Below are 5,074 nucleotides of genomic sequence, written 5' to 3'. Positions count from 1 at the left end.
AAAGAGGGAGAGAGAGAGTGTGTTTCCATCTGCTGGCTTACTTCCCGAATGTCTGCAACAGCTGAGCCTGATGGAAGCCTGGAGCTGAGAACTTAATCCAGGTATTCAATGTTGGTAGCAAGGATCCAATTACTGGAACTGTCACCTGCTGCCTCCCAGGGTGCACAGTGGCCAGAGGCTAAATGTCTGCTCCAACAACCCTCTAGTTTTATTGTTTTTTGAAGATTTATTGATTTGAAAGGCAGAATGACAGAGAGAAAGGGAGGGAGGGAGGGAGGGAGGGAGGGAGAGAGAGAGAGAGAGAAATTTCTATCCGCTTCCCAAATGCTGAAACAGCTTGTGTAGGGCCAGGCCAAAGCCAGGAGCCAATAATTCCATCTGGATCTCCCACGTGGATGGCAGGAGCCCAAGTAGGGTTTTTTTTTTTTTTTTTTTTTTTTTTTTTTTTAAGATTTATTTATTTATTTGAAAGAGAGAGAGCAAGACAGATCTTCCATCCACTAGTTCACTCTCCAAATGGCCACAACTCCCCATATGGGCCAGGCCAAAGCCAGGAGCTTCTTCCTGGTCTCCCACGTGGGTGCAGGGGCCTAAGTACTTGGGCTATCTTCTGCTGCTATGCAAGGTCATTAGCAGAGAGCTGGACGGGACATGGAGGAACCAGGGATTCAAACCAGTGCCCATATGGGATGCTGGTGCTGCAGGCTTCAGCTTAATCTGTTGTGCCACAGTGCCGGCCCAGACCCAAGAATTTAGGCCATCAGTTGGTGCTTCCCAGGCACATTACCAGGAAGCCAGATACTCCCACATGTGATGGGGTAGTCCTAAACTGCGGCTTAATCCACTGTGCCACGATGCTCGCCCACACCTTTCTACTTTTTGATGGGAGGCTCCCTGGTCATGAATTGCTAATAAAAGCTGATTAAATCTCTGAATTAAACTTGTGTAATTTTGTCTTTGGATAGTTTGCACAGAGCTGCAGTTTCTTTCTCTTTTTTGAGATTTATTTATTTGAAAGAAGAGCTGCAGAGAGAGGTAGAGCCAGAGAGAGAGAGAGAGAAAGAGGGAGAGAGAGGGAGAGAGAGGGAGAGAAGTCTTCCATTCTGCTGGTTCACTCTCCAAATGACTGCAACTGCCAGAGCTGAGCTGATCCCAAGCCAGGAGCTGGGAGCTTCTTCCAGGTCTCCCACACGAGTGCAGGGGCCCAAGGACTTGGGACATCTTCTACTACTTTCCCAGGCCACAGCAGAGAGCTGGATCAGAAGAGGAGCAGCCAGAACCTGAACCAGTGCCCATATGGGATGCTGGCACTGCAGGCAGCAGCTTTACCTGCTACACCACAGCACTGGCCCCCAGTTTCTTTCTTTTCTTTTCTCTCTCTCTCTCTTCTTTCTTTTATTTATTTGAAAGGCCAAGTTACAGAGAGGCAGAGAAGAGAGAGAAGTCTTCCCTCCGCTGGTTCACTCCCCAAGTGGCCACAACGGCCAGAGCTGAGCTGATCCAAAGCCGGGAGGCAGGAACTTCTTCCAGGTCTCCCACATAGGTGCAGGGGCCCAAGGACTTGGGCCATCTTCTACTGCTTTCCCAGGCCGTAGCAGAGAGCTGGGTTGGAAGAGGAGCCGCTGGGCCCCGAACCGGGGCTTGCAGGCGTCAGCTTCATGCACTGTGCACAGCAGGACCCCAGAGCTTCAGTTTCGCAAGACGAAAGGCTCTAGAGCCTGGTGCCCAACCATGTAAATATACTCAGCACCACCGAAGTACTACGGAATGGCTCAGAAGTCACTCAAAAAGATTTTTTAAAAAGATTTATTTATTTATTTGAAAGGCAGAGTTACAGAGAGGCAGAGGCAGAGAGAGAGAGAAAGAGGTCTTCCATCCGCTGGTTATACCCCCCAGATGACCACAACTGCCAGAACTGAGCCGGTCCGAAGGCAGAATCTGGGAGCTTTTTTCTGGGTCTCCTATGCAGGTGCCTAAGCACTTGGGCCATCTTCCACTGCTTTCCCAGGCCACAGCAGAGAGCTGGATCAGAAAAGGAGCAGCCGAGACATGAACTGGCACCCATATGGGATGCCAGCACTGCAGGTGGCAGCTTTGCCTGCTATGCCACAGTGCCAGCCCCCACACAAATATTTTAAAATTTTATTTATTTATTTGAAAGGGATCTCCCATCCCCTGGTTCACTCTTTAAATATCTGCATCACCCAGGGCTGACCCAGGGTGAAGCTGGGAGCCTCTGAAACTTAATCTGAGTTTTCCCCGTGGGTGGCAGGGACCCAGGTACTTCAACCATCACCTGCTGCCTCCCAAGATATACATTAGCAGCAAGCAGAGTAGCTGGGACTAAAACCAGGCACTCCAGTGTAGGGTGCAATGACTTAACCGCTGTGCCAAAGGCCTGCCCCGGGAATCTTTTCTGAATGACACCTGTGACCTCTGATGGATTCCTAGCCCTTTCTGAGTTCCATGGTTCTCATCTGTCAAATCGTTAGAAGTATGGGTTTCAGTTCCTGGCTCTGCTCCTCACTCCAGCTCCCCGCAGGTGCAGATCCTGGGAGGCGGCAGTGATCGCTCAAGTGTTTGGGCTTCTGCCCGGATTGATTTCCTGCCCTCTGCTTTGGGCCCAGGCCCAGCCTCAGCCATTGTGGGCATTTGGGGAGTGAACCAGTAGATAGGAACTTTCTCTGTGTGTTTGTGTTTCTCTCTCGCAAATAAACAATCAAATCAAAAAACCAGAGCAGGGTCAGAGCTTGCCATTCCCACTGGACAACTACTTTTCTCGTTTACTTCTTTATTCCTGGCTCAGAGGTCACTGGCTCACACATCAAATGCCCAGTAAGAATCTGTTGAGTGAATAAAAAGGCACCTTGTCCAAGGACACTATGCATCACCCTTCATTAGCCAACAGGCACTGCATGGTTCTTTCGCTTTGTCTACGATCTCACCTCTTACCACAGTGTCCGCTTTCTCACTCTGTTCTCTCAAGCCCTCAGCCCGCCAGCACACTCCAGCTCCCTGGCTTTCCCCCTTCTCCTCCCCTGCCTGGGAGTGCTCACCTCCCAGTCACTCACCCGCCTGCTGCCTTGGTGCCTTCAGATCTCTTGTGGCTGCAGCCTTCTCTGAGTTTTCCCTGAACACGCCCTTCACTCTGTAGCCCCATCTTCTGCTGTCTGTTTCCTTCAATGCATTTATTACCAGCTAATTTATACAGTTGGTCCTCTGTATTTATTGGTTCTGCATCTGTGGATTCAAGCAACTGCACACTGAAACTAAAAATAGGAGCGGTCAGCGCTGTGGCTCAGTGAATTAAGCTGACGCCTGCAGAGGGGCATTTCATATAGGTGCTGATCCAGGCTGCTCCACTTCCAATGCTGCTCCCTGCTGATGCACCTAGGAAGGCAGCAGAAGATGGCCCAAGTCGTCGGGCCCATGCACCCAATGGGAGTCCCAGAGAAAGCTCCTGGCTCCTGGTTTTGGCCTGGCCCAGCTCTAAGGAACCAGCGAATAGAAGATTCTCTCTCTCTACCCTTCTCTCTATCAAATAAATATGTACATATTTAAAACATAATAAAAGAAAAGTAGACACCAGTATTAGGTCATAGCAGATTAAGCCACCACACTGGAGGCTAGTACCCATGTGCAAGACTTGGATGAATCTCCTGGCTTCTCGCTTTGGCCTGACCCAGCTCTGGCCATTGCAGCCATCTGAGGAGTGAACCAGCAGTTAGAAGATCTCTCTGTCCCCTTTCTTTCTTTCTTTCTCTCTAAATATTTATTTATTTATTTATTTATTTGAAAGAGTTACACAGAGAGAGGAGAGGCAGAGAGAGAGAGGTCTTCCATCTGCTGGTTCACTGCCCAAATGGCCACAACAGCCAGAGCCAGGAGCTTCTTCCAGGTCTCCCATGTGGGTGCAGGGGCCCAAGGACTTGGGCCATCTTCTACTGCTTTCCCAGGCCATAGCAGAGAGCTGAATCAGAAGTGGAGCAGCTGGGACTCGAACCGGCGCCCATATGGGATGCCTGTGCTTCAGGCCAGGGCGTCAACCTGCTGTGCCACAGTGCTGGCTCCCCTCTCTCTTTCAAATAAGTAAATAATAAATAAGTAAAATAAATCTTAAAAAAGAAAACTGTGGGGAGCAATCCGGACTAGACTAAGTTACTCGAATTAGGACTTATTCTATGCATCTGCTCTCCCACAATATGGCGCTGGGAGAGAAGTAAACAGCTTCCGCACAGCTGCCTCCAGTTCAACCAATTAACTGTAGGACTTGCTCCTGATTGGAGAGCAGCGTACTCAGCCGAGTTGGGATTGGCGGAGGAGGACTATAAAGGAGGAGAGAGACGGCATGCACCGGGAACATCTATGGGGAACATCTAGCTGAAGGAACACCCGTGCAGCCCCCGAGAGACCCGGCCGGCGGTGTGCCGCTCCCCTGTGGAAGTGGGGAATGCGGCCAGGGGGAACTGCCCTTCCACGGAGGTGGAAGGGATAGTAGCCAACCCGGGAAGAACCAGCAGCAAACCCGGGGAAGGCCGAGCAGACGAAAGAGCAGCGCAGGGTCTTGTGTTGCTCCTCCACGAAGAGGGGGAGCGACATAATGGTGCCGTGACTCGGATGTGAAGCCTAGGCAGGACTTAGTGTCGTTCCTCCACGAAGAGGGGGAGCGACAAAAACCAATACAGCTATGTTTAAAGTATATTTTCCCTAAATACAGTATGACAAATTACATTATTTATATAGCATTTGCATTGTATTAGGTATTATAAGTAATCTACAGCTCATTTAAACTACATGGGAAGATAGGCATAGGTTGTATGCAAATACTCCATCATCTTATATAAGCAACTTGAGTTTCTTCAGATTTTGGTATTTAAGGGGAGGGAGAGGTCCTGGAACCAATCCCCCACGGACACCAGGGCAGGTCTAAGAATTTATTTGAAAGGCAGAGTTACAGAGAGAGAGAGGAGGAGAGAAAGAGAAATATTTCCATCTGCTGTTTCATGCCCCCCAAAAGCCACAGTGATGGCGCCATCCGGATCTCCCACCAGGGTGGCAGGGCCCAAGCAGTTGG

This window comes from Oryctolagus cuniculus, chromosome 18, assembly GCF_964237555.1.
Source record: "Oryctolagus cuniculus chromosome 18, mOryCun1.1, whole genome shotgun sequence".
NCBI lineage: Eukaryota > Metazoa > Chordata > Mammalia > Lagomorpha > Leporidae > Oryctolagus > Oryctolagus cuniculus.
The sequence above is the reverse complement of the archived record's forward strand: the minus strand, read 5'-3'. Positions refer to the sequence as shown.